Genomic DNA, 23444 nt, shown 5'->3' on the forward strand with positions numbered 1-23444 from the left:
TTGAACAAAAAACAATAAAAAAACTCTTTCGCCAGCCACACCTCTAATAATTAACGAGGAAACAGGCTGGGGTGGGTAGAGGAAATTTCTTGGAGGAGAGATTTGATCAGAGGCCTTGCAAGAATAGGATTTATGAACTTAGGGAGAATGGGGCTCACGTGTGACCAAGGCTGGGTCTTGAATGGCAGTGCTTGCTCTTGTCTAAGTTTCCTCCCATGGAAGTAACTATATTTCAGCTATGCTTAAATTAATTTAATTATTAGTAGTAAACAAATATCACAGGACTCAATTTGTTCCCACAGAATAGAATTCCCACTGGCCAGGGCTTCACTGGCAGAGCCAAATGGAAAATTAAAACAATTACTCAGACAATTCAGGAAAAAAAAATAATACTTCCATGTTAATTGCCTGTGTAATTCAGGGGAAAAACATATTTCCCCCCCCCTTGATTATCTACATAATTGCTTTGATTCTCCTCTTTGCCACTTAAGAGCTGGGCTCCCCATTAAGCTAATTTTCAAAGAATTGAGAATAAAGGTGGCCCACAAGGTATATGCTGTCTCTCCACATTTTGTGGTCAATTTGATGTAGTTAGAGATAGGCTTCCTTCCTCTGAATACATTTTCATTTGCAGCACATAGATAAGATCTCCTTGGAAATAATTAGATTATCTGGTAATGCTCTACAGCTGCCACATTACCATATGAAAGCTCACCAAATGGGATCTCTCATTAGTGTCTGTGAACAGGTAATATTTTTTGATAAATGAACAAGTAGTTTTCATGGAAATTCACACTATATTCAAATATCTCTTTTGATATTGATTCTCAATGTCTCTGAACATGGCTCACTATATTGGATTTTCACTTTTAAGGGAAAAAAATCAATGCAACTTCTTTTGATTAAGATCTACGTTATTGAGACTCCCTGAGACATCCTTTCTTTGGCTCTGCAGTAAAGTTGAGGCATCAGATGGAAAGTTCAATTTCTTTACTACTGTGCAAAGCCCAGTAATGGATGTTATCAAAATGTATTCCCTATGCTCATATTAACAATTGCAAGTCCAATGAATGTCTAAATTAGGTTGCAAATGAGAACAGATGATAATGTTCACTCCTCCCCCACAAACACATCTGGGCCAACTTCTTCCAATGCTTGAACTGCTCCCTCGTGCTGGTTTAGGCCTTTTAGAAGATATACTCTTTTCCCTGATGCAGTGAGAGTATGATTGTCTCTTCTCCTAACCATAGGTAGCCGAGAAATTCCACTTCATTTAATGGAGTTAATAAGCACACCTGCAACCTCCTCTCCAATTTTGCTTAGTCAGGAGAGGAATTTGTAATTTAGTTTCTGTTGGAGTGTTGAAGTGAGCAAAGCCACAAGAGAGGGAGCTGATGAGTTTTGGAATGTGTAGGTGTGCAGTAACCCAGATAGAACAGGGCCAATCCTATATCAAATTATAAGAGTCTTTTTTATCAGTTGGGAAGCAAGAGAAGTTGGGACCAAATATACAACCAGGAATCCAATGCAAAATTATCACTTGAGGTTTGCCACCATAAGTATTTATTGATATTTGATGGAAGTGATCTCAGAATCTTTGAAGTAGAAGGCATCTCAGAGGTCATCTCATCCAAACCCTTGCCTGGTACATGAATTTCCTCTACAACCATGTTCATCCAGACCTCCAGTGACTAGGAAGTAACTGCCTGTCAAGGCAGCACGTTGTACTTTTAGCCAATTTTCTACAAGGATGTGTTATCACTGGCCTGCATCCAATTTGAAGTTAGAGATACAGCACTATTGGTAGGATATTTTTGTACCCAGTGAGAAATTCAATCATTCTTATTAAGTGCTGATGTTGCACAGAACATAGGCATAGGGCAAGGTACAATATTTAGATAAGCCATGGTCTCTCCCACAGGTAGCCTCAACCCAGTAGAGTGATAAAACAAAAACAGATAACTATATCTCTAGGATGAGGTTGGGGGAAGGGAAGAAAAAAAAGGGGGAAAAAGAAAGTCACATGATAATTTTATTATATATTTATAAGGAATAGCAAGTTGAACATAACAGATTTGCAGTTTCACGTAAAAAATGCTAAATGATAAGTTCAGGTTGCTGTAAAACAAAGTGTTGATTGACTCTGGAGCTGGAAGGAATCTTAGAAATCATCTTAGTCCAAACCCCTCATTTTAGGGAGAAGGAAGCTGAGGTCCAGAGATAAGTGATATTTGCAAAGTTGCACAGGTGGCATACACAGGTCTCTAGCCTAGGTCCTCTGACTCCAAGTCCCTAGCATTTTCATTACATTACACTGTTATGTGAGGTGTAGGAAAACTTTCAGGCATAGAAAATAGAATGAACAAAGGCAAAAGAGCAGAAAATTTAAGCACAGGTTTAGGGGAGGTTGGAGCATAAGGGACCCAAAGCGAATACAAGATGGGATGGAAAGGAAGTGTGTCAGCAGAGTGTAAAGAATATAAAATGCTAGGAAAATGAGTCTGAATTTTTTTCAGTAGGCAATAAGGAGCCAATGGAGATCTGTAATGCAGCACATGATTGTGCACAAGGAAAATTATTCTTGCAGACAGTAGAGTGGAGATGGGAAGATTTGTTAGGAAGCCATTTTTGTGGTCCAGAAGGGTGGCAATGGAGGCCTACACTAGAGTGGAAGTTGTGGAGATAGAGAGGAGCAGACATATGTAAAAGATACTAGTGGGAATCAACATTATTTGGTAATCAGTTAAATAGGAGAAATCAGAGAAAAGAGGGAAAGGGGAAAAGTCAGAGATAACTCCAAGGTTTTGAATATGGGAGATAAAGTGAATAATTGTGTTATGGACAAAAAAATAATGAAGCTGGAAGAAAGCACAGGCTTGGGAGAAAAGATAATAAAGTCAGTTTTAGACATTTTGTGTTTGAGGTTCTGTTGGGACAATTCAAGTGAAGATGTCTTCCAGGGGCATTGGATATAGGGGCTTAAATTCAGAGGAATTGATCCAGGGTAGACCTACTGAGCTGGGAATCATCTGTATGGAGAAGGTAACTAACTTGATCAGAGAAAATATGATTTCTAAGGGAAAAGCTGCTGCAGAGAGGAAAGATAAGGCAGTCAAGATAAGGTAGTTAAGGGACTACTCATGTCAAAGAGTCAGAAGAGGAAGAAGAACCATCTTTGGGTAAGTTACCCAGTATTGGTACACAATTCAGATTAACTCCTCCCCCTCCTCCCCAATATCGGCTCTGTCAGCTGATATTACTGATTGCTCTTCACTGGTACACTGGGGGGGGGGGGCAGAGTAGTAGAGCTATCAAGCCAGAACCCAACTGAAATAAACACCCACAAACATACCACCTGATGCCATAAGGACAAGATAGAGAAGCAGAACCAACACATATGTGACAGAATGTAAGTTCTCTGAGGGCAAGGGCTGTTTCAGTTTGTTTTTGTATCCCCAGTACCTAGCACATAATAGGTCCTTAATATAGTAGGTGCTGGCATATATTAGGTGCCCAATAAATGCTTTTTTAATTGATCAAAGGAAAATACTATGGCATAGGCCACTTACCACTACAATTCCCACCCTCTCCTCCTCTTTACAGCACTCTGTTGTTACACTCCAACTAATATCTAGGTCAGCACGATGGCTAATTCTACATCCTCAGTCTAACACTCTTCAGACCAATGCTGGCCTCACAGACACCACCTTTTATCTACACCAGCAATCTTGCTTCCACCAGTTCCTAAATATATTACTAAATGATAATCAATTGCTCCTCTCTCCAGCTGCACTGTGATCAATCCATTAATGAATTTATAAGAATATAGGTCACAAGGGAAATACCACTAAAGACAGGAACATCTTTTGCCTTCCTAATATATGAAATGTGTGAGGATTTAGCTTATTCAGTTTTGATGGATTTGTAGTTAGATTTTTTAAAATCCCTGTAATTAAATCTAGGGAAGGTTTACAGTTGATCCTGACTGACAGGTGTGTGCTTCACTATTATGGATGATTCAGGTTACATGACTTCCTTGAAAAAAAATTGTTTTTTGTCCTTTGGGTGATCAGAGTGAATTCACACAAAGAACATGAGGATTAATACTTAGCAAATTTTTTCCAGACTATTAGTAATAGTGTACCAGACCATGGGATTTGACTTTTGAAATTAAGCAAAGAGATTTAGACAGCACTGAATCATCAGACTTCTAAATCTTGGGAACAAATATTTGCAATAGTGAGTTGCTCTTTCTATGTGAATAGTGTACTAGTAATTCATCTTCACATGACACAGTCTTGGAGGTGTTTCTCTGGATGTAGAAGTTAAAGTGAATTAATCCACCCATGAGCTGTTATTACCTGGCTCCCCTGTGACTAATATTTCTGAGAAAGCTGATTGGAATGAAGGATACAGTCTGTGTCTTCGTGGAGCTCAAATCTTGGGCCTCCTGGCCCTGGCCAGTCTGAAAAGCCATGGAAGGCTGGATTAAGTCACTAAGGAATTGGAGAAGGACACATGCTTTCTCAGCTGGAAATGCAATGGAATTACTGACAGCAGGGAAAGGGGGAGAGAAGCTACCTTAAGTGAAAGGTGTGGTTGGTCAAGGAGAAATCAGAATTGGGTAAGAACAGAAGTAGTACCGAGGCTAAGGGTTTTGTCACAGATAAGGGCTCAAGTCTAAACATGAATTAGAATCAACACTGGATCAATGGACAAGATAGGCTAAAGTTTCATCAATGAGCAGAGGTCAGGGCCAAAATATCAGATGATGCAGATTATGTGACCAGGGTCTAAGGCTGCATCAGGGATAGCTCTCACTGGGTCTGATAGGAGGGTCCAGAAGCCTGCTGAGAGAGGTCAGATCTTTGTTTTTGGAGGGGGAAAGGCAGGGCAATTGGGGTTAAGTGACTTGCCCAAGGTCATACAGCTAGTACATGTCAAGTATCTGAGGCTGGATTTGAACTCAGGTCCTCCTGACTCCAGGGCCGGTGCTCTGTTCATTTGGCCACCTAGCTACCCCAGATCTTTTTTTAAGTGTACCCTTGGCTCCAGACGCAGTCACACAAGTAAACTTCAAGGCTGTCTGCCCTATTCTGATCTGTCTATGGCATTTGTTGTTGTTGAGTCTGTCAGTCTCTTGACTGACCACGTGGATCATGGGGCTTTCCTGGCAAAGATACTGGAGTGGTTTGCAATTCCTTTGACAGTGGATTAAGGCAAACAGAGGTTAAGTGACTTGCCCACGGTCACACAGCTAGTAAGTGTCTGAGGCTGGATTTGAACTGATTCCAGTCCCAGCGCTCTATCCACTGAGCCACCTGCCTGCCTGTCTATAGTACTAGCTTACAGTATATCATCTGGATCAACCTCAGTAACATGTGAAAGGCCATTGCAAATATTGTGGCCTAGTGCATATAGAAAAAAACTTCTTGGTAGCTATTGTTTTCTTATATGTAATAGAGCTGGTGTTTAGATACAGAGTAGCATAAAACCACTCCCACTCTTTTTCTGGATTTGACTCACTCCTCCAACTTACTTTTGTGGGAGAAATGAACAAAATAACCTTCCCCAAATGAACCCAGAGATTGACTTCAGCAAATTACCTGAGGTTGGCAGCTTCCAGTGAGCTTCCTAGCTTCCCTTGCCTTTATATCCCTTACCAAACTTGCTGGTATTGCACCATGAACTTCCCTGAAATGTTTGTGTAGCACATAGATCCTCCTCTCCTTAGAAACATTCTAGCTCAAGACATATTGACTCCATCTTGCTCTGTATCAGCCATTTTGCTGTAAATGCGATGGAATTTAAAAAGTAACTTAAATTTTTTTAAGTAACTGAAATGTTCACATCATTTTACTCTGAGATCTCACTGCTAGACAGACGCCTCAAGGAGTTCACAGACAGAAAGAAATATTCCGCGTATATCAAAATATTCACAGTAGTACTTTGTGTGGTAATAAAGGCCTGGAAGCAAAATATATACCCACTGATTGCTAATCAATGAACACACTGAGTTACATGGACATAATGGAACATTACTGTGCTATAAACAACAATGAATATAAAGAATTCAGAGAAGCTTGGGAGATATAGAAACTGAGGCAGAATAAAATGATCAGGGTAGGCTTCCCAGAGCAACCCATAGGAAGATAAAGATTTTGAGAGGTAGAGATGAAGACAGAGCATATTCCAGTCATGGGGACATCCCTGGTTTAAAAATAAATTAAGATTAGTGTGACACTTTCATATGTTATACGTACACTGAAAATGAATATGGTGGAAGAAAAATGGGCCAGTACTTAGAAAATATTTGAGATTTATCCAATAATACAGGGCATATTTTTCCCAGATTGCAGGGCAACCACACAATCAGAGCTTCACAACTGCTGCATGAATAAGTGAAGTTATTTCTCAAGCCCTACAAGGCTTGAGGGCCCAGAGGGGAATAGCAAACTTTGAGGGTACCACTTTCAGAATAGCAGACCCTAGACTTCAACAAGAGTTGTTTATAGGAATAGCTGTTATTTTCAAGACCCACCCCTCTCCTCAAAGCATTTGCATTTAAACTCAATTATACTGCAAAGAAAATCTGTATATTTTTAGGAATTTCCCTTTTGCTGAAGATCATTTGCTCAGATTGTTGAAATTTAACATCTCTAGGCTACAGAGAAACACCCGAACAAGTCAGATATGACATGGTAGATATGCTTTCTGCTGAGTCACATGATTGTTCAATTAACTTCATAGTTAGGACAAGAACCAGGGCCTTACCACATATTTTTGTTTTCCTTCTCCTTCCATGAGCATAAATCGTGGCATATTATGCTGGAAGTGAATTTTGACATCAGCTAGTCTAAAACTATCTATTTTAGAACAGACTAAACTGTTTCTGAGATTTTTGCTTTAGGGGTCTAAAACTGCCAGTCATACCATTGAATTTTGTTTTGAAAAAGTTTTAGATTATTAAATAACTTGTTTTTAGGCATTTAAGCATGTTGAAATATCAACATTATCTTTTGTTTCTTTAATCTAAAAAAGTAAAAGTTTGAATTATTAAATTTGGTTAGAAACATAAAATGTTAGAGCTAGAAGGGACCTCAGTCTTCCACTTTCAGAAAGAATGGCAAATTATTAATAACCATATGGAAGACTGATCTGAATTACAAATAAATGTAGATAATAGGTAAGTAGACAGATATATACATATGTCTTTACTCATACATCTACTTTTTTTCCAAAACAAAGTGGGTCCAAAAGTTTGCAGTTTCTTATATAAGCTTCTTTCTTGTTCTTTGTATATTGAAATGCTTATATTGGTTGCTTCTACTTAGGGGGAGGAGGAAGTAGATTTGTAGGCAATGATAGACATGAAGAGAAAAGGGCATCCATAAAGCATCTTAAACGTTGTGTTACTGTTGGTGGAGTTGTGAATTGGTCCAACCATTCTGGAGACAATTGGATCTGCGCTCAAAGGGCTATAAAACTGTGCATAGCCTTTAACCCAGCAATACCGCTATGAGATCTGTATCTCAAAGAGATCAAAGGAAAAGGACACACACACACACACACACATGTGTATACACACAGACACACACACAAATACCTACAGCAGCTCTTTTTGTAGTGGCAAAGAATTGGAAATTACTAAGAGACCCATCACTTGGGGAATGGCTGAATAAGTTGTGGTGTGTGATTGTGATGGAATACTATTATGCACAGAGTGGAATGGTTTAAGAAAAACCTGGGAAGACATATGAATTTATACCAAGTGAAGTGAGCAGAGCCAGGAGAACATTGTACACAGCAACAGCAATATTGTAATGATGATCAACTATGGAAAACTTAGCTGCCCTAATTAATACAATGATCCAAAATAATTCCAAAGGACTCACAAAGAAAAAAGCCTTCTACATTCAGAAGCAAAACAGATGAACTCAGTACAGATTGAAGTGTACTTTTTCACTTACTTAAATTTCCTTTTTTTGGCAACACAGCTAATACAGAAATGTTTTACATGACTTCACATGTATAATATAATATTTCTTGCCTTCTAAATGAATTAGAGAGGGGCAGGAAGGAAAGAGAATTGTGAACTCAAAATTTTTTTTAAAAAAATGAATGTTTAAATAAAGTATAATTATTTTTAAAAATAGAATCTAAACACATCAATAAAACTCTATACAAAATTGTTTTTTTTTAAATAAAAGGTATGCTGATATAAGGGAGGGGAGATCCAGAAAGGGTCAAAAATAAGACAAACTATTACCTAATTAAGTTTATAGAGCAGCTCCTCCACTTAGACTTTTGCAACACTTTGTATATACTATGCATATTTGTATGTGGTGTGTGTTGTGTGTGTGCATACACTATTTGGTAGAAGTTTTCATTTTCTTTTATGACTCCATTCTCTATGTTTTGAGATGTTTGTGATTTTTGTTAACAGAATTTCTTAAAAAATAATTTTAAATAGCCTTCAAAGTGCTAAAAAAAAAGTAACAAAACAACTATTCTACCCAGAGATCTTACTGCTAGGAATAAACATATCAAGAATGTCAAAGACAAAAATAAAGGCCACGTATATATCAAATATTTGTAGCACTTTTTGTGTTAGCAAGGAACTAGAAATAGAGCAGATTTCTATCAACTGCGAAAAGGCTAAACAAATTGTAATTCACTAACGTAATACAATATTATGGCAGTATAATAAATGACAAATAGAAAGAATTCAGAGGAGCATGGGAGGACTTATATGAGCTCATGCAGAGTGAAGTAGACAGGACCAGGAGAAGAACCTACACAGTGATCACAATGATGTAAATAAAAAGAATAATGAAAGAAAGTAGAATGTTGGGCAGTTATAATGACCAAGCCTGACCTTAGAGAAAATGTATTCCTTCCCTACATAGCATATGTAGAACATTGCATATACTCTTAGATTCACTCGATGTGTTCGTTGGTTTCTTGTCTTTTTTCCTTTCTTTTTGTATAATGTTTTATTTTTTCCCCAATTGCATGTAAAAACAATTTTAACATTCCTTTTTTAAAAAAATTTTGAGTTCCAAATCATCTCCCTCTCCCTTCCCTGCCCCCAACACCATTGAGAAGGCCAGCAATTTGGCATAGGTTATGCATGTATAGTCATGCAAAACATATTTCAGTGTAAGTCATTCTGTGAAAGAAAACACAAACAAAAAAAAGAGAATTTTTTTAAATAAGGAAAAAATATTTTTGATCTTCATTCAGGCTTTACCAGTTCTTTCTCTGGAGATGGACAGCACCTTTCATCACAAGTTCTACAGAGTTGCATTTGATCATTGTATTGCTGAGAATAGCTAAGTTATTCAGAGTAATCACACAATATTGCTGTTACTATGTACAACATTTTCCTAGTTCTGCTCATTTTGCTTTACATCACTTCATGGAAGTTTTTCCGTGTTTTTTTCTGAGAGCATCCTGCTCATCATTTCATTTCTGTTTTTTTTTTCCTTATTTATTTAATATTTTTAGTTTTCAGCATTGATTTGCACAAGAGTTTGAATTACAAATTTTCTCCCCATTTCAACCCCCCCCCACTACAAGATGGCATATATTCTGATTGCCTTGTTCCCCAGTCAGCCCTCCCTTTTGTCACCCCACTCCCTCCCATCCCCTTTTCCCTTACCTTCTTGTAGGGCAAGATAGATTTCTGTGCCCCATTGCCTGTATATCTTATTTCCTATTTGCATGCAAAAACTTTTTTTTTGTACATCTGCTTTTAAAACTTTGAGTTCCAAATTCTCTCCCCTCTTACCTCCCCACCCACCCTCCTTAAGAAGGCAAGCAATTCGACATAGGCCACATGTGTATCATTATGTAAAACCCTTCCACAATACTCAGGTTGTGAAAGACTAACTATACTTTGCTACTTCCAATCCTATCCCCCTTTGTTCAATTTTCTCCCTTGACCCTGTCCCTTTTCAAAAGTGTTTGCTTTTGATTACCTCCTCCCCATATCTGCCCTCCCTTCTATTGTCCCCCCTTTTTTATCCCCTTCCTCCTTCTTTTCTGTGGGGTAAGATACCCAATTGAGTGTGTATATTATTCCCTCCTCAGGTCAAATCCTATGAGAGCAAGATTCACTCATTCCCCCTTACCTGCCCCCTCTTCCCTTCCTACAGAACTGCTTTTTCTTGTCACTTTTATGCAAGATAATTTACCTTATTCTATCTCTCCCTTTCTCCCTCTCTCAATATATTCCTCTCTCATCCCTTAATTTGATTTTAGTTTTTAGATATCATCCCTTCATATTCAACTCACCCTGTGCCCTGTGTGTGTGTGTGTGTGTGTGTATATGTATATATATATATGTATATATATATATATATATATGTATATTCCCTTCAGCTACCTGAATACTGAGGTCTCATCAATTATACACATCATCTTTCCATGTAGGAATGCAAACAAAATGATTCAAGTTTAGTAAGTCCCTTATGATTTCTCTTTCTTGTTTACCTTTTCATGCTTCTCTTGATTCTTATGTTTGAAAGTCAAATTTTCTATTCAGCTCTGGTCTTTTCACTGAGATAGCTTTAAAATCTTCTATTTTATTGAAAGTCAATATTTTGCCTCAGAATATTATACTCAGTTTTGCTGGCCAGGTGATTCTTGGTTTTAATCCTAGCTCCATTGACCTCTGGAATATCATATTCCAAGCTCTTCGATCCCTTAATGTAGAAGCTGCTAGATCTTGTGTTATCCTGACTGTGTTTCCACAATACTCAAATTGTTTCTTTCCGGCTGCTTGCAGTATTTTTTCCTTGATCTGGGAGCTCTGGAATTTAGGAACAATGTTCCTAGGAGTCTTCTTTTTGGGATCTTTTTCAGGAGGCGATCAGTGGATTCTTTCAATTTCTATTTTACCCTCTGGCTCTAGAATATCAGGGCAGTTCTCCTTGATAATTTCTTGAAAGATGATGTCTAGGCTCTTTTTTGATCATGGCTTTCAGGTAGTCCAATAATTTTAAAATTATCTCTCCTGGATCTATTTTCCAGGTCAGTAGTTTTTCCAATGAGATATTTCACATTGTCTTCCATTTTTTCATTCCTTTGGTTCTGTTTTATAATATCTTGATTTCTCATAAAGTCGCTAGCTTCTACTTGCTCCGATCTCATTTTTAAGGTAGTATTTTCTTCAGTGGTGTTTTGGACCTCCTTTTCCATTTGGCTAATTCTGCCTTTCAAGGCATTCTTCTCCTCATTGGCTTTTTGGAGCTCTTTTGCCATTTGAGTTAGTCTATTTTTTAAGGTGTTATTTTCTTCAGCATTTTTGGTGGTCTCCTTTAGCCAGTCCTTGACTTGTTTTTCATGGTTTTCTTGCATCATTCTCATTTCTCTTCCCAATGTTTCCTCTACTTCTCTTACTTGCTTTTCCAAATCCTTTTTGAGCTCTTCCATGGCCTGAGACCAGTTCATGTTTTTCTTGGAGGCTTTTGTTGTAGGCTCTTTGACTTTGTTGTCTTCTTCTGGCTGTATGTTTGGATCTTCTTCATCACCAAAGTCTGAGTCTGAATCTGAGTCTGTTTTCGATGCCTGGCCATGTTCCCAGCCAACTTACTTGACCCTTGAGTTTTTCATCTGGGTATGACTGCTTGTAGAGTATAGAGTACTTTGTCCCAATCTTGAGGGGCTGTGCTGTTGTTTTCACAGCTATTTCTATACAGCCACCTCTGCCACACCAGCACTCCTCCTCCCCCAAGAACCACCAACCCGGACCACAACTCAGATCTGAGCAGGCTCTGCACTCCAGCTCTGATCCACCACTTGATTCCTCCCACCAGGTGGGCCTGGGGCCAGAAGCAACTGCAGCTGTAGTTCTTTAGCTGCACCACCTCTGCTGCCCCTGGGGCAGTGACTGAACCACGAACTCCTTTCACTCTGTCCCAGCAGCTTTTTCCCACTTTCTCTGTTGTCTTTGGTGTTTGTGGATTGACAAGTCTGATAATTGCCACAGCTCACTGATTCAGGTCTCTAGGGCCTGTTCTGCCCAGCTCCCGGTCTGGTTGGTCCAGGCGCAGCCCACACTGATCTCTGCTCTGCTCTGCTCCCAGCTCCGTATGATAGACCTTACCCAGTGACCATCCAGCCTGTCCTGGGCTGGAGCCCTGCTTCCCTCTGCTATTTCGTGGGTTCTGCAGTTCTAGAATTTGTTCAGAGCCATTTTCATAGGAGGGTCCTGGGGGAGAGCTTTAGGCAAGTCCCTGCTTTCTAGCTGCCATCTTGGCTCAGCCCCCCAGTTGGTTTCTTTTCTATTTCATTTTTACAGTCTTTTTTACATGGGAAAATTCACTAGATAAGGGAAATAGGAAGGGATATGCTCAGAAATGGAAGTAATCTAAATTAAAAAGATAAAATTATTTTCAAGAGAATTTTTACAGAGAAATAAAAATATAAGCTGTAAACCTGACTTTGATTTTTTTTTTGGCAAAATTCTATAATAGATTATGAAGGCCACAATTTAAGAACATTTAGAAAGGAATTGGTGATCACTATGAATCAACATAAATTCATAAAAATGGGGTTTGTGAGTAACTTCATTTCCATCTTTGACAGAATGAATAAACTGATAAATTAATATGATACTCTAGACCAGATGTAGGTTTGGGCTGCTAATGCACAGAGAGCTGGGCCTGGAGTCAGGAAGATTCACCAGTTGCATCTGGGAGTTCAAATCCAGCCAAAGAGACTTACTAGCTGTGTGACCTTGGGCAAGCCATTTAATCCTGTTTGCCTCAGTTTCCTCATCCATAAAATGAGCTGGAGAAGGAAATGGCAAACCCCTCCAGTATCTTTGCCAAGAAAACCCCAAATGGGGTCATGAAGGGTCAGATACAATTGAAAATGACTGAACAATAGATTTCAGAAAGACACTTGACAAAGTTTCTCATAATATTACTGTGAACAAAATGGAAACTGTCAGCTACTTAACTGTAACATTGGATGAGTACTTGGTTGAATACTCAAGGCTAAAGAGTAGTGATTACTGGATCATTGTTAACTTGTGAGTAGGTCCCTAGTGGAGTGCCCCAGGGATCTGCCATTGGCCCTCTTTTACTCAATGTATTTGTCAGTAGCTTGGAAGACATAGATGGCATGCTTATCGAATTTTCAGATGATAAGAAATTGAAATGAACAGTTATTACAGTGAGTGACAGAATCAATATCCAAGAAGATCTTAATAGTTTAGAATGATAACTAGAATTAATTGAAATCAAATATAATGAGGATGAATATAAATAAAGTCCTATACTTACTGTACATTCAAAAAACCCAACTCTGAAGAATACAGGCAGGGAAGTACGGCTAAACAAGAGTTTGTGAGAAAAAGATCTGCAGATTTAAGTCATTTGTAAACTCAATACTAATCAATAGACAGGGCAATAAAAAAAGAAAAGGTAATGATGTCATAGAATGTCTTGAAAGTGTCTCAGATAAGGGACGTGAGATTCCCACTTTACTCTGTCTTGCTCATACCATATTTGAAATATTATATTTAATTTTTGGTGTCATGTTTAACAGAAAAACTGGAGAACAATGAGAGAAGAATGACTAGGGTGATTAGAAAACATGAAACCAAACTATGTAATGACAGGTTGGAGGAACCGTGGGTGTTAACCTGAAGAAGAGAAGACAGCAAGGTTATAACAATTGTCTTCTAGTATTTGGAGGCAAAGGCAGCTAGGTGGAATGCTAGGCCTGGAGTCAAAAAGACTCATCTTCCTCAGTTCAAATCTGTCCTCAGACGCTTATTAGCTGCGAGACACTGAGCATGTCACTTAACCCTGTTTGCCTCAGTTTCCTCATTTGTAAAATAAGCAGGAGAAGGAAATGGCAAACCACTCCAGTGTCTTTGCCAAGAAAACCCCAAATGGGATCAGAAAGAGACAGACATGACTGAACAATAAGAACAGCAATGTGGAGGGATGTCCTGAGGAGCAGAAGCCATGTTTGGTTGCTTGGCTCCAGAAGATAGAAATAGAACTCGCACATGGGAGTTGCAGAGAGGCAGATTTTAACTTGATAAAAACCTTTAATAACTAGTAAAATTGCCCCAGATGGAAAAATAGACTGCTTCAAAAGGGAGTGAGTTCCCTTTTATGGGAAAACATTCTTCTAGAAGAGGCTGAAAGGGTATCTGTTGGTGATTTCGTAGAGGAGACTTCTACTCTGGGTGACTTCTGAAGTTTGGTTTTCCCTGACTTTTTTTTAAATCTGGGAAAAGATATTCTCGAAAGCTCTAACTCTAGTGTTCTGTAACAAATGGGTGAGTTTATGGCAGGCATTGGATACCAGTTAATTCTGTTAAATAAGTTATGCGTGTAGAGGGGCAGTGTTGTAGAGTGAAGACTCCTGGATTTGGAGTCATGGGACCCAAATTTAAATTCTGATTCTATCTTAATGACTTTGAATGAATCCCTTTACCTCTTGGGCCTCATGTTCCTCATCCATAAAGATGGGTTAGTTCCTCTGTGATCTCTGCCAGCTCTAGGTCTATTATCTTATGATTTATTTAGCACACCTTTTCCCCCACAGAGGAAAACAAGGCCAGCCTTTCTCCAAATAATCATAAATTCTTAATTAGTGAAGTTCAAATTAATAGTTCCATCATAACATCAATCACATCATTACAATTACATAGATCTTATGTCCTCTTACCTTTCTTGTATATCTCCAGTGATTGCCTTAATGTTTTATTTATTATGTTTATTTTATGTTTTTCCCACAGCGGTATTGAACTCAAATAAAAAGGATCCCTGTAAGGCACACATCGATGCAAAAAACCACAATTTAACATCATATATGTTGCATTGTCTTTTTAACTATCTTGTTAAACATTTCACAATTATAATTTAGGACAAGTCTGACACCTCTTTGCATAGTAACCTCATCAGCTTGCATGAATTCAGTCTCAATGGATATCATCTCTATGTAGATGCTTCTATTCATCCAGTCCTAGCCTCTCTCCTGACCTCCAGTCTCATGTCCCCAGATGCCTGTGGCATATCTCAGATTAGCTGTTGAATACATGTGAATATCTTACAGTGAACATGTTCCAGACTGAACTCAATATCTCCTCTCCCCTGCTCTGCCAACTCCTCAACTCTTCCAAAGTCTTTATTTCTGTCGAGGGCAACACTATCCTCCCAGTCACCTGGGCTCTCAACCTAGGTCTTGCCCTTCAATCGACGATCTGGATATCCAAACTGTTGCCAAGACCTGCTAATGCTGCTTTCACAACCCTATATGCCCCCCTCAAACCTCTGATACTGTTACCACCCTACGCAGGCCCTCACCACCCCACCTGTGGACTATGGTACTAGCTGGTCTCCCTACCTGAACTTTCTACCCACTTCAGTCCACTCAGCTGTCAAGTGAACTTCCTAAAGTATAGGTCGGACCATGTCACACCCCTAATCAATAACCTCCAGTGACTCCCTTCTTCCTCCAGGTTCAAATATCATAGAGGAGGGAGGGAATAAGCATTTCTATAGCACCTGCTATGTTCCAGGCACTATGTTAAGTACTTTACAAATATTTCATTTGATCCTTACGACAACCCTGAGATATAGGTGCTATTATCATACCCATTTTACAGTTGAGGAAACTGAAGCAAAAAAGTTAAGTGATTTGCCCAAGGTCACACAGCTAGTAAGTGTCTAAGGACAGATTTGAACTCAGGTCTTCCTGACTCAGGCCCAGCACTCTGTCCATTGAATCACCTAATGGCCTCTGTTTGTTTTTTTCATATTTTTATTGTTAATTTAATATGTTTAGTTTTCAACATTGATTTCCACAAGATTTTGAGTTACAAATTTTCTCCCCATTTCTACCCTCCCCCCCACTCCAAGATGGCATATATTCTGATTGCCCCATTCCCCAGTCTGCCCTCTCTTCTCTCACCCCACTACCCCCCATCCCTTTTCCCTTTACTTTCTTGAAGGGCAAGACAGATTTCTATACTCCATTGCCTGTATATCTTATTTCCCAGTTGCATGTAAAAACAACTTTTTTTGAGCATCTTTTTTAGAACTTTGACCAGCAATTTCTCTCTCTTCTTCCCTCCCCACCCACCCTCCTTGAGAAGGCAAGCAATTCAACACAGCCCACACATGTATCACTATGCAAAACACTTCCATAATAGTCATGTTGTGAAAGACTATATTTCCCTCCAACCTGTACTGTCTCCCTTTATTCAATTTTCTCCCTTAACCCTGTGCTTTTCAAAAAGTGTTTGCTTTTGATTACCTCTTCCCCTGATCTGCCCTCCCTTCTATCATCCCCCCTCTCTTATACCCTCCCCCCCTACTTTCCTATAGGGTAAGATACCCAATTGGGTGTGTATGTTATTCCCTCCTTAAGTCATATCCGATGAGAGTAAAATTCACTCTTTCCCTTTCACCTGCCCGCTCTTCCCTTCCCATAGAACTGCTTTTTCTTGCCACTTTTATGTGAGATAATTTACCCCATTCTATTTCTCCCTTTCTCCTTCTCCCAATATTTTCCTCTCTCACCCCTTAATTTAATATTTTTTTAGATATCATCCCTTCATATTCAACTCACCCTGTGCCCTCTGTCTATATATGTATATATCTATCTATCTATCTATCTATCTATGTATATATCTATCTATATATATGTGTATCTATCTATCTATATATATGTATATATATATATATATATATCTATGTATGTATATTCCCTTCAGCTACCCTAATACTGAGAAAGGTCTCATGAATTACAAATATCATCTTTTCATGTAGGAATGTAAACAAAATGGTTCAACTTTAGTAAGTCCCTTATGATTTATCTTTCCTGTTTATTTTTTAATGCTTCTCTTGATTCTTGTATTTGAAAGTCAAATTTTCTATTCATCTCTAGTCTTTTCACTGAGAAAGCTTGAAAGTCCTCTATTTTATTGAAAATCCATATCTTGCCTCGGAATATTATACTCAGTTCTGCTGGCCAGGTGATTCTTGGTTTTAATCCTCTAGAATATCATATCATATTTGACCTCTAGAATATCATATCCCAAGCCCTTCAAACCTTTAATGTAGAAGCTGCTAGGTCTTGTGTTATCCTGATTGTGTTTCCACAATACTCAAATTGTTTCTTTCTGGCTGCTTGCAGTATTTTCTCCTTGATCTGGGAGCTCTGGAATTTGGCAACAATATTCCTAGGAGTTTTCTTCTTGGGATCTTTTTAAAGAGGCAATCAGTGGATTCTTTCAATTTCTATTTTACCCTCTGGTTCTAGAATATCAGGGCAATTTTCCTTGATAATTTCTTGAAAGATGATGTCTAGGCTCTTTTTTGATCATGGCTTTCAGGTAGTCCAATAATTTTTAAATTATCTCTCCTGGATCTATTTTCCAGGTCAGTAGTTTTTCCAATGAGATATTTCACATTGTCTTCCATTTTTTCATTCCTTTGGTTCTGTTTTATAATTTCTTGATTTCTCATAAAGTCACTAGCTTCTACTTGCTCCAATCTATTTTTTAAGGTGGTATTTTCTTCAGTGGTGTTTTGGACCTCCTTTCCCATTTGGCTAATTCTGCCTCATTGGCTTTTTGGAGCTCTTTTGCCATTTGAGTTAGTCTATTCTTTAAGGTGTTATTTTCTTCATTATTTTTTGGGTCTCCTTTAGCAAGTCATTGACTTGTTTTTCATGGTTTTCTCATATCACTCTCATTTTTCTTCCCAATTTTTCCTCTACTTCTCTTACTTGCTTTTCCAAATGATTTTTGAGCTCTTCCATGGCCTGAGACCAATTCATATTTTTCCTGGAGGCTTTTGATGTAGGCTCTTTGACTTTGTTGACTTCTTCTGGCTGTATATTTTGATCTTCTTCATCACCAAAAAAAGATTCTAGAGTCTGTGTCTGCATCCTTTTTCACTGCCTGGCCATGTTCCCAGACAACTACTTGACCTTTGAGCTTTTTGTCAGGGTATGACTGCTTTTAGAGTGGAGAGTACTTTGTCCCAAGCTTTAGGGGCTGCACTGCTGTTTTCAGAGCTACTTCTACTCTACTGTCACTGCAAGCTCTGCCACAGCAGTGCTCCTCCTCCAAGAACCGCCAACCAGGATTGCGACCCAGATCCAAGCAGGGCAAAGCAAGAGAACCCTGCCTCTGGGCCAGCAAAGCAATCCCTGCACTCCTGCTCTGATCTGCCACTTGATTCCTCCCACTGTGTAAGCCAGGGACTCTGGAAGCAGCTGACACTGGACCTCTGGAAGCAGATGCAGGGGCTTCCTTCTGCAGCCACTGCACTGCCTCCACTACCTCTGGGGCTGGACCATGCACTTCCCTCATCCAGATCTAGCAGTTTTCCCAAACTTGCTCCATTGTCTTCGGCATTTATGTGTTGAGAAGTCTGGTAACTGCCACAGCTCAGTGATTCAGGGCCCTAAGGTGTGCTCTGCCCAAGTCCTGGTCTGGTTGGTCTTGGCGTGGCCCAAGTTGCACTGTGCTCTACTCCCAGCACGGTGTGATAGACCCTTCCCAGCGACCATCCAGGCCATCTTGGGCTGGAGACCTGTTTCCTGCTGTTATTCAGTAGATTCTGTAGCTCTAGAATTTGTTCAGAGCCATTTTTATAGGTTTTTGGTGGGATTTGGGGGACAGATTAAGGGAGTCCTTGTTTTCTATCCACCATCTTGTCTCTGCGCCCCCTCTGTTTGGTTTTTAAAGCCCTTCATATCATAGCCCTTTCTACTTTTCAATCTTCTCACACTTTACTTCTCTCCATGTACTATAACCTAGTGATGTTGGCCTGCTTGCTGGTCCTTGAAGAATGGTCTCTATGTCCTGACTCTGTGCACTGTCACTGGCTTTCCCCCCTGCCCAGAATATTCTCCGTCGTTATTTCTGCCTCACAACTTCTCTGATTTTGCAAGATTTTCCCCACTCTAATTAATGCTAGTCTTTCCCTCTGAGATTTCTTCTATTTTCTCACGCACACACACAGACACAGACACAGACACACATACACACACACATGTGCACACACATGCACACACACATACACACACATGCACACACACCTTGCCTATACATAGTTTGTTTGCATGTTGTCTCCACCATTAAAACATGAGCTCCTTGAGAAAAAAATTGGTTTTGCCTTTCTTTGTATCCTCAGTCCTTGGCACAATACCTTGACCTTGAATATAATTCATACTTAACATATACTTATTCATTGATTATTGATTGTCTAACTGACTCTTTATAAGAATCATCTGATTGTAAGCAAAATACAGTATTTTATTTTGGTAGCTTCAAGGCTAAGTCTGTCTGGCTTAACATGTGACATTTTGGGAGACTTTCTTCATAATATAACAACAACAGTCAATATGGATTGTGAAAATAGATGAAAAAACTGGTTGTCTAAATTTTGGATTGTATAAGAACACAACCACTGAGAAACCCCTTTTTGGTAGTCATGTAGTGACATCTAGTGGACTAGTCATGGGAAAAAAACTCTAAAGATAGTTTTTAATCAAAAGAATTAATTTCATTATCATTCCCTTAAAAATTCACAGTTCCCAGAGTATTAACTTCAGGATCTTCTTTATAAAACAAAACACTAATGTTAGATTTCAGAATGGTTTATCATTGTGGCAAAAACCCAGCCTTCTAATTTGTCTGCTATTCCCTATTATTTTGTTTAGTTTCCTAAACCTTCTTCTATTTCAAGTAATCAAATATTAACTTCCCAAACGAAAAAGAACAAGGTAAACATTCACATTTTTCAGTAACTATTTACCATAATTGAAAAATTAGTGTCTTCTAAAGAACTACATTTGCTGTCAAGAGAGAAAATGAAACCAAAATGATGTGGGAATCTAATTCCTTACAAAAGCACCCTGTTCAGAAGGCATCAATAAAATTTTATTAGTAGAGAAAATATTATGGAGAAAAAATATATTTCACATTTATATACAAGATGTATTTCATTTTTATATTTACATTTCATATATGAAATATGTTTCTTTTTATATTTCATATGTCTGTGGTATCAGCTCTTTAGAATTGTATTATTCATTTCACTAAACAGGGAATCCAATAACTCTGCTATAAAAAGCCTCATTTTGAGAAAACTATTTTCCCTAAATAAGATGAACACCACTAAAAAAAAATACAAGAATACAAATAACTTAAATATACGGCTGTTGTGTACCATACCTGAAACCTGTATCTCTTGACAAACGAAAAAAAGAGAATTAGAACAGCATGATGCTGTAGAAGAGATACTATGTTTGAAGCACAAGATTTGGGTCTGCTATTTGCTCCTGTGACCTCATCTAGCCTCTTAGAGCCTCAGTTTCCTTACAAGGAAAACAGGACTGTCTGTAGCATATGTGTGCCTATGTAAGGCAACCCATATGGGCAAACATCTCTTTGCCCTCTTCTATTAATAAAATCATCCAAATGAGAAAGGGGTACCTCTTTTCTTTCATTTTTCATTTATTTCTTAAATTGAATGTTATTTTACTATAACAAAAATCTGCTCTCTTCTCTTTCTTTTTAAAAAATATTTAATTTATTTATTTTCAGTTTTCAACATTCATTTCCATGAGTTCTATATTTTCTCCCCCTCCATCTCCCTTCGCTCCTCAAGACAGCATGTAATCTGATATGGGCTCTACATATATATTCCTATTAAACACATTTTCACATTAGTCATATTGCATAGAAGAATTATAATGAATGGGAGAAACCATGAGAAAGAAGAGTCTGCTTCACTCTACATTCCAACTCCATAGTTCTTTCTCTGGATGTGGATGGAATTTTCCATCATGAGTCCTTTGGAAAAGTTTTAGGTTCCTGCAATGCTGAAAAGGGTTAACTCTATCAGAATCAGTCATTGCACACTGTGGCTGTTACTGTGTACATTGTTCTTCTGGTTCTGCTCACTTCACTTCATATAAGTCTTTCCAGGTTTTTCTGAGGTCCTCTTGCTCATCATTTCTTATAGCATTACATTCCATTACATTCATGTACCACAACTTGTTCAGCCATTCAAGGGGTACCTTTTTTATGCCAAAGGAACCTGGAGCTAAAAATTCCTCTTAAGATAATAAACTGAATATTTTGACATTGCACAGAGTGTTTTTTTTCTACCCTGAATTCTGAAAAAGGTGAAGTTCTGGGAACTTATAAAAAGAGCATCAAACTTGGAGTTAGGAGACCTGGGTTTAAGTCTCAGCTCCAATCCTTACTAATTGTGTGTCTATGGATAAGTCACTTAACCTCTCCAGGCCTCACTTTCCTCTTTTTTTTTGAAGGGGGAGGGATTTGAATAGATCTGTGAATTCATCAGTGTAGGGAGCTTCCAATGAGTATTTCCTCTAATAATATAGAGCAGTACCTTCTTTGAGAATTGCCCAGGGCACTGAGAAGTCAGGTGACTTGCCCAGGGTTACACAGCCAGAATGTGTCAGAGGTAGGATTTGAACCCAGGTGTTCCTGACTAGAGGACAGCTATCTCTCCAGTGTTCCATGCTTCTCATCTTCATCCTTAATGGATAGAATAATAACTGTTCCATTAGCTACCTCACAGGATTTTTGTGGGGAAAGTGTTTGCCAGTCACAAATATATGAATGTGATTATAAATTAGGGAAATGAGGGCTAGGGTTAGACTTCGCGATGTGCCGCCTCACCTGCCCTGGATGTCAAGAGCTTTCAGGTTATCCTAAACTCCTCACACTCCTGTACGCAAGTTCACACACAAATTAAACCCCTTTCCCTCATACTCTTAGTTCAGAAGATCTTGGCTCTGTATGAGGAAAACAGTGTGATTAAGCTAATTTACAACAACCTCTAAAAGTTAGCACCTTAGTACACTGTTGGGTATTTATACATTTTTTTGCAGGGGGAGGAAGATAATTGTTAACTCAGAGAAATCTAGTTGGTGTAAAAATCTCCAGTTGGTGGAATTTCAGTGCACAAAACCAATTGGAAAATCCCGGCATCATAGACAGGATTCTGGGTTGAGGAGGCCTGCAGAAGTGTCTGCCACCAGGGTCACCTCTTTTCTAAGTTAGTCCTACTTACTCTAGCATTTTCCCTTTTTTTCTACTTCTGAACCCACAGATTTCCTGAAGGCCCAATCTTTTCCACAACAGTCTCTGCTGCCAAGGCAGGGAGGGTATGGCGCAACAGAAAATGGTTACCTTTGTACATGTGTGGAATTTATTTGTAAGATAATGATTACTAATATTATGTATTGCTTTATGTTTCTATAAGGTAGGAAGAATAAACCTATAAAATTTCCATTTTTCCCTCTGGGAATTGGTTTTAAACTTTTATAAGAAGGGCCTATTGTTAGCGAAGTGGTATAATAGAGCGCTGGACCTAGAATCAGGAAGTCCTGAGTTCAAATCCAGTCTTAGACGCTTTGGTAGTTGTGTGTAAGTCACTTAACCTTCGTCTGCCTTAGATTCTTCATCTGTAAAATGGAAATAATATCCCCCAGAGTTGCTGTGAGGACAAAATGAGATCATATTTGTAAAAATGTTTTACAGACCTGAAAATGCACTATACAAGTATAAGAGTGCTGGTGGGAGGGAACAAAGAGGAAGAATGGGAGTAAATACAGGGAAGATCATGACATCCTTTAATTTGTTCTTGACTTACCTTGTTCGTATGAGAGACAAAGCCAATGTGGAGAAATGAGTTAGGCACTCTTGGTCCTAGGTTTCCAGTCATTTGAATGACAGTCACACAATGGATTGGACCACCCATAAGCCTCAATTCAAATTAGCTTTGATTACTTTGGCTAAGCTAACTAACCATGCCACAGTCTTGAGTTGGCCACAGAAATCAGGATGAAGAAATAGTAGCTGGGAAAAATCTCTACAAACATATCCTTTCCAAGTTTTTCCAATTAACCATCACTCTGAAAAGGGCACTAAAATATTCCTAATACGATTAGCAGCAGTTCTCACTAAGCTCTGGATCTGCAAAACTCATCAAGCTGCCTTTTCAGCTCTATAGACCAGACCTGCTAATTATTCACTCAAGTGGAAGCTGAACCGTCCAAACAGGAGAAAGCTCAAAGTAACATAGTTCCTCTCTTCATGATACCAAAGCAGCTTCAGAGACCCTCTGATGTTCCTTCTCAAGCCAGTTGCCCACAGAGCACTCTTACATAAACCTTTACCGCTTCTCTAACTCTAGGTGGCGGTGGAGGGCAAGAGTTGTCACCATACCAAACCAGCCAATTCACTCACTTGTATGCTAAGCTGTCCAATCAAAACAGAGCTCAAAACTACATAGCCTCTCTCCCCATGATACAAAAGTTGCAGAAGATCCTCTGATTTTTCTTCTCAAGTCAGATTTGCTATCAGAGCACTCTTGTGTGAAGCTTTTTTGTTCAGTCTTTTCAGTCATATTGGACTCGTT

Source organism: Trichosurus vulpecula, chromosome 1, assembly GCF_011100635.1.
Source record: "Trichosurus vulpecula isolate mTriVul1 chromosome 1, mTriVul1.pri, whole genome shotgun sequence".
In the NCBI taxonomy this organism is placed as follows: domain Eukaryota; kingdom Metazoa; phylum Chordata; class Mammalia; order Diprotodontia; family Phalangeridae; genus Trichosurus; species Trichosurus vulpecula.